Source organism: Lepisosteus oculatus, chromosome 14, assembly GCF_040954835.1.
Source record: "Lepisosteus oculatus isolate fLepOcu1 chromosome 14, fLepOcu1.hap2, whole genome shotgun sequence".
In the NCBI taxonomy this organism is placed as follows: Eukaryota; Metazoa; Chordata; class Actinopteri; order Semionotiformes; family Lepisosteidae; genus Lepisosteus; species Lepisosteus oculatus.
This window is the reverse complement of record NC_090709.1, coordinates 10,056,044-10,068,396: the sequence shown is the minus strand read 5'-3', so window position 1 is coordinate 10,068,396 and position 12,353 is coordinate 10,056,044. Positions and strand designations below refer to the sequence as shown.

General features: G+C 41.5%; 1 non-coding gene across 1 annotated transcript; it reads left to right on the top strand.

The window, feature by feature from the left end:
* The first annotated feature begins 9,181 nt into the window (after positions 1-9,181).
* Positions 9,182-9,292, top strand: trnal-caa (transfer RNA leucine (anticodon CAA)). Its single transcript has 2 exons — positions 9,182-9,219; positions 9,247-9,292. It is a non-coding gene; the product is annotated as a tRNA-Leu (tRNA).
* Positions 9,293-12,353: the final 3,061 nt, after the last annotated feature.

Here is a 12,353-nt window from a genome sequence, read left to right as displayed (position 1 = left end):
TCGGGGGCACCCGAGGAGTGGCCGTGTGGTGCGACTCCAGCAGGATGTACGTGAGGGTCAGTCGGCTCCTGTTCGGCTTCAGCTGTCGGCCATCGGAGGTGATCTTGGGCAACTGCAGCATCAGCCGAACCACACGCCATTATTTCTACTTCATCTACGGGCTTCACGAGTGCGGCACCGAGCGATCGGTAAGCGGGTCTTCATCTACAGGCAGTGTATCGATGTGAGCTGTAGGGCTAGTGTCGGGGTTGCCTTTCCTGGGAATATCCCTTCCTCTGTGACCCTGCAGGTTTTCCAGGGCTGCCTGGTGTACTCCAACACTCTCCGCTATGCCCCGCCCTCCTCCAGTGCGCCTGTGCATCGCTTCATTCCCTTCTCTGTGCCGGTCAAGTGCTCCTACAATAGGTAGGCAGGGCTCTGCTGCTGCCGGGAAAGTGTCCAGAAGCCCCTCATCCCCTCTGTCCTGCAGGTTCCACTACTCCTACAAGGTTGGCTTTGTCCCCACGTGGGCCAGGAGAAGGACCTTCTTCAAGGACCTGAAGAACAAGCACAGCTTTGTCCTGCTCACCACCAACTGTAAGCTCCTTGAGCGAGTGGCTCCTCCTGCCTGCAGGGGGCGCTGTGTGCGGGTGTAATGCTGCCCCTCTCTCCAGCCCACTGGGTCAGGCTCTCTCCCAAGGATGAGTACTTCCTGGGTCAGCCGATGTACTTCCAGGCCACTGCCTACTTTGCCACAGCGGAGCAGAGGCTGTACATCCACTTCCGTTACGTAACGGAGAAACCAGACCAGCACTCGCTGCCCCGTTTCCCCGTGATCGACAACTTGGGGTACGGCCCCTTCTGGGAGGGGAGGTGGGCAGGATTCCTGAGAGCCTGCAGGGGTTCGTCCTTGTCCCCAGGTGCATGGTGGACAGCAAGGCAGATGGCTGCCTGTCCAGGTTTGTCCCCTCCAAGCAGAAGGATGTGCTCCGCTTCACAATGATGCCTTCCTCTTCCAGAAGAAGCTGTCCAGGAAGGTACTGCTCTCAAAGGCTGCTCAGCCTTCTTGCTCTACTGATCCATGGTCTGCTTTTTCATCCATGATCTAGATGTGAACCAGACTGTGGCAGCTGTAGTGCCTAGAGCTGCCAGCTTGCCTTCACAGATGGCAGAAGGTCCTTCTATTGGCCTTGATCCCTTAATGCTGTGACCTTCCCTCTTGCTGCATGAAGTGACTGAGCTGTACATGCACTGTCATGGCTGTGGCTCCTGCTAAAGCAACACCAGGGACCAAGTCCTGCACCTACAACAGGAAGGCTAAGAGCTCCTTTTGCAAGGAGCCTGCTGAGGGTGCTCTGGGACATGCCAGGTGGAGGCCTCACCTGTCCTCCTCTCCTCCAGGTGGGAGGAGCTGTATGGTGACCATGAGGTCTGTGCCTGCTGTGAGTCCAGGTGTGCTGGCAGCCGGAATAAAGGTGGGTCTGGTTCTCTATCCCTTGTGGATGCGTTTCTGCCTAGGGGGCAACCATGCTTGGACAACTGAGGAATGATCCCGTGCTGGACAAAGGGACTGTTTAGATGAGTCCCATAGTGATGCTACTCTGGGTATAGCGGATCCCTCACTCCTGGGTGCTGCTTGTCCACAGGTACCAGGAGCCTGGTGACCAGCAGTCGGGTGGCTGTGGCACCACTAGAAGCTCCTCTGGATGTGGGAGCTGACTGGACTGAGGATGAGGAGGGAGACCCTCAGAGCTCCAGTGAGGATGTGGAGGTAGCAGAGGACTTTGGAGATGTTGGCCAGTGGACAGGTAGGGTCTGGCAGGAGGAGCGCCTGTAGGGGTGGGTGTCCTGCAGTTCAGCTGGATTGTTCTCCTTCTTCCTCCCCAGGTGCCTGAATGAAGGCTCCAGCCTGACCCTTGTGCCCCTCCTGCCTCCACTTGCCTTGTAATGGCAACATCTCAATAAAGCTGTGAAAGACCCTTCTGCCTGCCCTTGTTTCTTTATGGTTTATAGGTTTGAATGGGATGGAGGAATTCAAGGGAAGTGAGACCCATTAATCAATGGAAGTATTTGTGGGGGTTCCCCTTTCAAGAATGCTTCCCGTATTGCTGCCAATGAGGACTGAAAATGGCTGGAGTAACAAAGCATTGTACTGGGGGAAGATGGCCGCACTTTTCCTTTGGCAGGGCGTTGTGACTTTTTTTTTTTTTTACTGTGGGAGAGACAGAGGTGTTCAATATACTGGAAATCCTCCTGTTTCTGAGAGGGGTAGTGCTTATGGAATGTGAGTTGCTACTGTAGTGCCCAGTAAGAGTGAGATCTGGTGTCCTATTCTAGGCTGCACAAACTGACTAAAAGAAACACAAGGAAGGAATTGTCAACAGGGGCTTGGTGTAAAGTAGGCCTTCTCTTCCTTGGCAGAGGAACAATACTGGTCTGTGAACATCAATGAATAATGGTACAGTTAGAATCTCAGAGGTCTTGTCTTATGGGTGTTGTTTTCACAGCAGTGGTAGTGGACAGTCATGAGAAGTATTAGGATTGAGACTGGAGATCATAGTACTTGACTGGGAAGACAGGTGTTCACAACCACCTCTACCAGCAATACAGACTGTGTAGATTGAGCTTGAACACTTACTACACAAAGCCTCTCCACTGTTTCAGTGTCCCATGTCATGAATTTCAAGTGAATCCTAGTCTTCCTTTGTAACTACCTATAATTTGCACAAATCCTGCTGGCCCACTAACACTGTCAATTTTTAGCCCTACTGCACTGCCCTATTAAAGCTTCAAGAATTTAGGATAAACTATTTTATATAATGCTTCCAAAGGTGGCTTCTCAAAGCACTTGACAGAATTACAATAAGAATACACAGGATAAAACAATTCCAATAGACAGAGGAGACCATGGATGGTGGGTACTAAGGAAAGTAGAAGCAGAGGGGTAAAGAATGGAACCAGTTCAGTAAAGGCTCTTTTACAGAACAAGGTGTTGAGTCTGAATTTGAAGGAGTTTAGGGAAGGTGACTCTGGTATCCTTGGGGAGAGAGTTCCAGAGCTTGGGGGCATAACAGCAGAAGGTCCTGTCACCCATACAGTGTAAACGGGCTTGGGGGACTGTTAGGAGACCAGAATTAGAAGAGTGAAGGTTATGAAGTGGGGAGTAGGGTGATAATAGATTAAACTGCAACTGAAATGTGAAGGCACGTTCTACAGTTTATGCAAGAAAGGGTAATGTTAGGCTATTATGGGACGGGGGTAATGGCAGCACTTTTGAGGACCGTTGGTACAACAGCAGTGCTCAAGGATTCATTCCTAATATTGAGGACAATGGGTTATATACCTATCGTTATTACCAAAGGCTCAGAGACCTTTTGCTATATAAAAAGACTCCTTTCCACCACTAATTTATTCAGGTTTGGTTCATTTGGGTTTTATCAGTTAAACATTTAATATTGTATGTCAGTTTGTTGATGCCTGTATATCACAGTGATCTGCACACACCTTTGACTGAATATAGGCTGCTAAACCTCTCCAGCAAACTTATGCATCACGGTAGGTACACAAGAAGTTTATTTGTAATAACAGGGTTGTTGGTGCCAGTAGTCAGATTGGGTCAATTGCAAGGTAAGAACAGCATCACATTAACTGGAGATGATCCAGAGATTAGCATGCAGCTCTGTACGCCAGATTAATACCGATTTGCAACTCGCTCGTCGGCTGACTTTAGTCCCCTGCTCAGTAATCACAATGTTCCCAATTGCAATGAGCCCAAGGAAACAGCTGCTGCTCTCTAGAGGACACTACAGGACAGGACTAAGTACAATTCCTGCAATAGACTAAGCAGTTTAGTGCCAAACTAATGGAACACTGAATCCTATGGGACAGTTCCGAATGTAGTAACAGCTTAATATTGAAATAATATCGTAAACACCACGTGATCTTAAGAATCTGTTGCTGTTAAAAAGTATTATAATAATAAGCTAAAATTGTACTGCAGCCACAACACAGTGGACTTGCAGCTCCTGTCCTGATCATACAGAAAGATGTCATGACTATAACACCTGTTAACAAACATAGCGCCTGCAGTCTGTGAAAGAGAGCTCTGAGGTAAATATTCCTTGCAGGGAAGTGAACTGAAAAACAGGCAAATACATCACTCAGATGAAGAGCAACGACTGTCGCTAAAGAAAGTGAGCGAGGGTACACCTATAGTAGTTCATCCACAGAAATTCAAACATAAATTTGTGACGCACCAGAGTACCACAAAGCTAGAAGCGTGCCTTCAACTGGAGTATTGTAGCACGACTATTTATAAGTAATATTAACTTATTCCAGGCGTTCATCTGGTTTAAGAATACGAATCGATGCCTTCAAATAGACCTTTAACAGTCCTTTGATGTAGAATTAAGAAAATGGGGAATTATTTGATCCCATTCTCAATCCAGTAGTTTATGGACAGGCGCTCTCAGCGGACTGTGTGCAGGAGTGAGGGGTGATGTGGAATTCTATGGGCTCAGTGGGACTCTGGGAGTCAACTCAGGGCTCTGCTGTAGATTCCTGTAGAACCGGTGTGAAATGATAATGTATCGTTGGCTGGTATTGTTAATGTAAAGTTTACTGGTACGTTTCTGCCAAAACATATTTTCTTTCTTCTTTTTTCAGCATGGAATAAACCTATTACTTGTTCCTTTGCAGCCTACGCATGTTGACGCAGCTACCCACCTGAACTACAAATTGTATGTTGGCCGTTCCGTTACACTATATTGATGAATCGTACAAGATCATAGGATCTATAAGCCTGAAGACTTGTCTTGTACAGTGCCCTGATAAAAATCCAATTAATTACACTAATTTTTATGGAATCCCATTTCCGGTAGTGAGGCTTCCATAGTACACGGATGGAATAGTGGACGGTGGGCTTTTACATTTTTTTTTTATTTAAACACCAGAAATACAAAAACGAAGACAGAATATGAAAAAAGATACAGAAATAGACACTTTACATCCAGAAGAATTCACAATTATAAAAGCTGAAACTTATACTTTTTAAATATTTCCATTGTATGTCCTTTTTTACTTAAAAAATAAACTCTTCTTAAGCTCAGCTGGCAAGGCCTGGGTTCGAGCCAATGCAGTGAGGCACGAACTAGGGTGGGAGCGGCGAGGGCACAAGCCCTGGGACCCGAATCCGTTACAATAACAAAAGGACAGACAATGAAATATGGGTTATTTCGAAGTCCCAAATGTGAGATATAAAGTCGCAATTACAAGATATAAAGTCAGAATTCTGAGTTTTTAAGTCACAATTCTCAGTTACTAAGTCGGAATTCTGAGATACCATAGCGCGTTTTTATTTTTACTCCCTGGCGGAAATGGGCTTCCATAGAAATGGTCAGAGCCATTGCAGTTCGTGCTAATTAGAACAACGCCAGTACTGAACCCTCAGCACCGTACTGACTACTGAGCACAAGTTCAGCTGCTCACCAGCTTTGTTACGCACAGTTTTGGATTGCTATTGAGCTCAGAGCAGGAGCTGATCTTCAGACAGTACCGTGTTAAAAAAGCAACATGAGCCAGGCAGGAGTCAAACCTACAATCTTCTGTTCCGAAGTCAGATGCGTTATACATTACGTCACTGGCCCTAATCTTACCGTGCTCAACTGTACCATAGTGACCTCAGCGCCACTACTAGTAATGCATCGCCCCTGGCCAAAATTGCTTAGTAAAAAAAAACGTTTTCTATACTGTCTGTTTAAAAATATTGTATCTTTAAAAAAGACAAAGGGTTTGTGTGTCGCGCTAAAGTTTCGATTCATTTCGAATGTAAAGAAAAAACATTTTCTTCCAAGAAATCATAAATTTGTCTCATCCTCCATACTATAATTCTCTCTTGTAGTAGTAAAGCATTTTGAGTCAAACCGAACAATATATTAAAGGAACAAGTAATAGGTTTATTCCATGCTGAAAAGAGAAGAGAGAAAACACAACGTTTCAGCTGTGAAACCTTCTTCAGGTTTGTTTTCTCTCTTCTCTTTTCAGCATGGAATAAACCTACAATATTACTTGTTCCTTTGCAGATACGCATGCTGACATAGCTACCCACCTGAATATATTAAACGTTTCATCTATACGATTAACATAATGTTCTCCTGAATAACTACAGTAAATGACAAAGCCTTAGAGCCACAGAGAAAAACAAATTGCATTTAAAGTAATTTTAAAGGCTCGAGATAACATTGCACTATAAACGCAAATGTCTGTCTTCTTTGTGGCGCTTACTTTTTGTTGCTTTAGCAAATTTCATGCAGTTTATTTCTGACACAAGACATAACAAGCTTGTGTATTTATGACAAAAAAGCAGGGCAACAATTTATATCGGCCTTGAAATTGAAATTGTTAAAAAGTGAGTTAAATGCAGATATAGTAAATATATTTTCTCATATAATGGTGTGTTTTTTGTCTAAAAATCCTTCATGAATGGTTTAACAGACACTGTGCATAATAAAAAAATATATATATTTACGAATTTTAACTTTTTATACGGTAAAGTTTTGTTGTGAACATGAGCCCTGTTTATCGATATCACCAACACAGTTCTGGATTTTATTCTGCCTTCCTATGGACATATGAATTTTCTTTCACACAACAGCTCGCATGTGTGGTAGTTTATTAGCGCCAGGGAGAAAAATAATATTGTTGGCTTTTAAATGAGAAACCATTTGCGTTTATACAAAATCACAATGCATTGTCCCAGACATTGGGACATCTTCTGTTTAAACACCTGTCGTTTTCTCTTATATTGGCTCCTGTGCTTCAGTCCATTTGAGAGAGAAGACACTGAAAAAGTTGTGTGAAAGTGGATTTTGCACCTGCGCCAGTGCTGTAGTGGTATCATACAGACGCCCATACAAATCCATCACACGTTGGAAGCTCTGGAAGGCAACGTAAAATATTGCTCTGTCCGTTGGTGGATTAGGTATGCATGCTACATTTCAACGTAAAATGCAATGTAAAAAGATCAAATTTGATTCAAAATCGATTAATGTAAAAACCAATAAAGCTCATGTTTTTTTATCTAGTTTTATCTATATCTATATCTATATCTAGTTTTTCAAAGGTCTTAAAAAAATGTTTATCGCGATTGTGAAAGTTAGAGAAGGTGTACCAGCGCGTGCCTTTATATCGCCAGCTTCAGTCTCGCCTGTAGCTGCGAGAAGGTTAAAAAGTGATCTGTCTTTCGTCAAAATAATTGCTGGAGCAGCAGGACGTAGAGTACCATCCAGCAGCTGTAGATGGTGCTCGGGTAAGAGCTAATTCTGTTTTCAGCACAGGGAGCAAGAATGAGCTCAGTCCGGCTCCCAGCAGAATCCATTCTGGTTTGGTTGCTGTCAGACTGTGCATCTGAGGCTTTTTGGATCGCAACGTGAAAAAAAAGAACAAAAAACAATTGCTCACATCGTGTTACTCCCACCAGAGGAAGGGAAGATATCACTTTAAAAAAATCAGAACTGAATATTTGGATACTTAATAATTATTTAACTATCAGATTGTATTTCTGCCACATTTCATGCACAGTATGCCGTATTCAACAATAAAACAACAGTCACAACGAGGCCTTTACACCCAGTCTGGGGTATTTTCCCCTTTTATATTTTTGCCACTTTATATCGAACCTGTTATATTCCCAGAAGTGCGCAGTAGCTTCTACTTAATACAAATATACAATTCACCGCTGGTATAAACAGATGTGTGCCATGTCTGCCTTTGTAAGCATTTGTTTCAAAAATAAGTTCACAATATGTTAAAAACACAAAAAACGCAAACTTAATAATACAACGATACAAAATCAAAACCAAATCATAAAGCCAATTAAGTACACCTTTATATCTACAATAAAAATGTGACATTTGTATCTACTTTTGAATTACTGTACAAAGCAGACAGAGTCGTCCCTGAATTCAAAGATCAGATCTTTGCCAAAACAAGACAATCAGACGTGAGCTGAATTCGGAACAAGAGCCTCTGCTTTGTCGTTTATTGAGCTTTTGATTAAAGTCTGAGTGAAAAAGGATTGGTTATTTTAACTGAAATACACAAAGGGGACCTTCTTTCAAGCCAGAGTCAAACCAGCAACCTAAGGATTCCCTCTTGTTTCCACTATAGTCCTCCACTCTACCAACTGAGCTATCAACAGATGTCAGGAGCTGCTCTCTGGCACATACTGCCCAATGTAGTGAAATGTTCCAGATGATTTAAATCCCAGATCGACATCATTTCCAACTCGTTTCCTTAGTCTTGTTTACCTTGAATTTGAGGCCACAAACCAGGATTCTACTGTATAAACTTCCGGAGATATTACAAAATGTTTGATGGAGCATCAATCATTCCAGGCGGAAATTGACTCCTTTTCTTTCTTGGGGGATCATATTAAACATTTCATTTGGATCGAGAAAAGGGTCACCATGATACACATAACAAACAGTTTCATTCTGTCTTTATTAGAATCTGTATCACAGCTAATGCATGTAAAGCCTTTAGTATGCGAGAGTGAGAGTTCAGTTATGCCAGGGAGTGTGAGAAAAGAGAACTGAAATTTAGTAAATTAATATTTAAATAGAGTGTAAATCTTCAAAGTGTCACTGCAAAATTATTACAGGGGTCTACAAGCTGCCGTACGTACTTGTTTTGGGACTATTTCCAATAAGTACCGCATTAGTAGTTGTGTGTCCTTACTGGTATCTTTTAAACATTCGGTTATATACAAACGGGACAGATTTTAACGTGTCCTGCATTTTAACTTACTGAACAGATAAATTGAAATGTTCTGATTCAGAACCCCTGCAGTTCGTGCTAATTAGAACCACAACAATACTCCTGAGTCCTGAGCACCACACTGAGCAAACGTTCAGCTGAACTCTGACTTTGTTCAGCACGACTTGTTGTTGCAGTTGAGCTCAGAGCTGGAGATGATCTCTATATTCTACCACACTAACTAGTCTTAAACGTAGTACACAGTACACACTTTTTTAAAACAATTTAAAATATTACACAAAGGCTGTAAAGCACACTCTAAATCGATCCGAATATTTGATTTCCGCGATCCGTTTAGGCAACATTAGGCAACGTGGCGCTTCTCCAGCAAAGCATTTCTCAGTTTTGTGAACTACTGGTGCTTTTAACACAGCAACCTATGTACCTCCTCAGGATGGCCGAGTGGTCTAAGGCGCCAGACTCAAGGACTCCTGTCTTTCCATTGCTTGGGTGTTCTGGTCTCTTAATAGAGGCGTGGGTTCAAATCCCACTCCTGACAGCTTTTCCCTCTCTTGCATTTTTCCTGTCTTCTTGTGCTCGCTGACAACGACAGAAAGAAGAAAACGGAGAAACTGGCTTGCGGGCACATGATGGGCAGGGAAATGCTTCGTGAACACTTCAATGTGATTAGCAGAAAGTCAAATAGGCTTCGATTTCTCCCTTAAGAACTGTTTGGGGTGCCTGTAATCGAGTAAAGATTTACGGTCAAGGTATGCATTCAAAGGTGAAAGACCGAAATATAAATCCAGAAGAAGATGTATTTCATTAAATGTGGCATTGTGAAATCAGCCTGTAGCCCTACGGAATGCAGCCACTCTCCCAGTGACAGCGGCAGGAGCCGAGAGGATTAAATCAGAGCTCGAACAGAGAGTTAAAAAAATATGGGCGACTAGAACATAGATCATAGAACATTTTTATTAAACTTTCCTATCTGCTCGGCCTTACTGAAGTATTTTAGCTGCATTTTAGCTTCTATTTATATACTTTACAGTAGATAGTGTTTAGTAAGAGAAGAGAGATACAAGCGCTAAACCCCCACAATAACCAAACCTTAACTAAAGCAGGAAGATCAGTTTCTGCTCGAGACAGCCGTTTTCTGAACTGTAAATCTCCAACACTGGCTGGAGACGCTGTGTGTCCAGGCTGAGCGGTTATATGAGAAAAGACTCAGCGAGCTGCAGGCGTGGCTCATTACTCTGCGCTCCCCGTGTGGAATGCGCATGTCCTCCCTCCTTTATTACCTTCATACACTCCTCTCAAACCACAGCAAACTCGTTGAACATTTACTGGGTCTTTCTTTCCGAGATCACAGGCAGAAACAATAAACACACTGAAAACAGGAAGATATTCCTGATCGTAGGCGAAGATGCGCAAAAATAAATTTCCTAAAATCCAATAAAATCTAGTTACATTCTGATGCTATTCTGATGTATCTGAATAGTTGTGGCACAGTTGTTACAGCACAGAGACAAATAAACGAACAAAATCTTCAGAAATCGCAGTATAGAATGAAAACATCCAGTAGATGTTGGTGATTTTCCTTTAAAAACAATTGAATCTCCGGAAGTTTTACGGAGTGTATCACTTTTACTGAGACCGAGGAGTGTTACGCTGTACATGAGTCTCTGTGGATCGGTTGTTAACCAAAAGGGTGGTGGTTTGAGTCTTTCCAAGAACGCTATGAGCCTTTTATTGTACACACCCTCCTCACTTAATTTCTCCATGTCCGGTCTTGGACCACAATCAGATACAGAGCCCATAGGGAGCAGCAGGCTCGCAAATATAGCTCACTGTGTACATAATGAAGAAGCAGAGGTTAGTTTCTTATCTGCATGTTGGAGAGCCTTACCCAACTCGTACCAACAGCTGGGGTTTGAGCCCTGCACAAGCTATTAGTTGAAAAACCATTGTAAATGATGTGTAACAGATTTTTATATTTCACACTAAATTGCGATCTTGAAACCAAAATAATTAGAAATATTGAACACAACCGTTGTTCTCCAAGAAGGAAAGCTGTTTTACACTGATGTCACTCCTTTTTATTTAACCCAGATTGTGAAGACAACTCTGCCCTATCAAAGGAAAATGTTACACAAAAGTTGAAAAGCACACTCTGAACCCATCTGTATATTTGATTCCCGCGATCTGTTCAAAGCTGCTTAGTGCTTCGCAAGCAAATCATTTCAGGGAAGAAACTCAGTTTAGTGAACTACTTGTGTATTTTCATTCGTTGAATTTGATCTCAAAATTACAGTTCGGATTTATTGGAAAACTTCACAAGCATTATTAGGTTAGGAATGTAAAATTGTATTTTAATATCTTGGTATATTTACCTTCATTTTAATATAGATATAACCATGAATGTTGTTAAGCATATTGTACTTTTGTCGTACTTTTTAAAACATTTTAGCTGAGGACGCACGGTGACTATTATACCTTGTGATAAATGCAAGACATCTGTAAAAAAACATGTTATTACAATAAAATTGGCAATCAACAGAAAACCACAATTTGTATAATATTATTCCTCGATATCGATGATCAATTGAAGGATTTGAAGAAACTATCAAAGAAACAGCAGCAATAGCAGATGATTTTGGTTTTGAACCCATCTTTACACCTTAATAATCCATTTGTCCTCGAAAAAAGAAAAGATGGGCATGTTTTGAGTCTCATAATTATCCTAGATTATTCTAGATCCAAAATAAACTTATACATTTGATTGGTTCTGTAGTATTTTTGATTTTCTTACGAAGATCTCACGAAGTATTGCCAGGATCTATATTTAGCGTTCGGTAGCGATAACACTGCTATTGATTGAGTAAAAATCTATGATGTCTTTGACAGCTTTATCTGAAGCGAGAAGTCCTCGAACTCCGCTTATGAAGTGTTGGGATTCATCCCAAGAAATACTTTTTGTTTTCCCACCCAAAATGCTGCTATTGCATTACACATTATATGAACATTATCAGTTTTGGTATCTTCTGGGTGCGATTTTCCAAAATGGAAACTAATTACAACATTATTCAAGATGTACCATGTCCAAAAGTTGTAAATCATGACTAATTTTAATATCAACTGAAATTACAACAGAAAAAAAAGATTTAACCGAAATATTCATAAGGCTATGCAAGCTAAAAAGTAGAACAATTAATTTCATATAATTTTTATTTTTTATTTTTTTAGAGATGGGCTCACACACCTGAAGACACTAACGTTTCTCTCCGTTAGAGTGTGTGAATAACAGTTTAACCCAAAATGTTTGTAATTGTGATTTTGTTAAAATGCAATAAATCGTCTATCAGCAGTAAGAAATAATTAAGAAAGTAAGAAATTATTTTATTTAATAAACTGTAAGACGTTAAGAGAGTTTACAGTTTGCATCCTTTGCTTTGTCTTTTAACTAAATTTAACTTTAAATATACCGCCACAGCATTTAGTTGTGTTAACTACCAAATTATTTGAACTATTTTAACGTCATATTCAGGAAATTCAGAAGAAAGTCTTCAGACTTGTCGTGGCTGTTGAAGAAATCACCTGTTAAATCTCACCTGGGATTT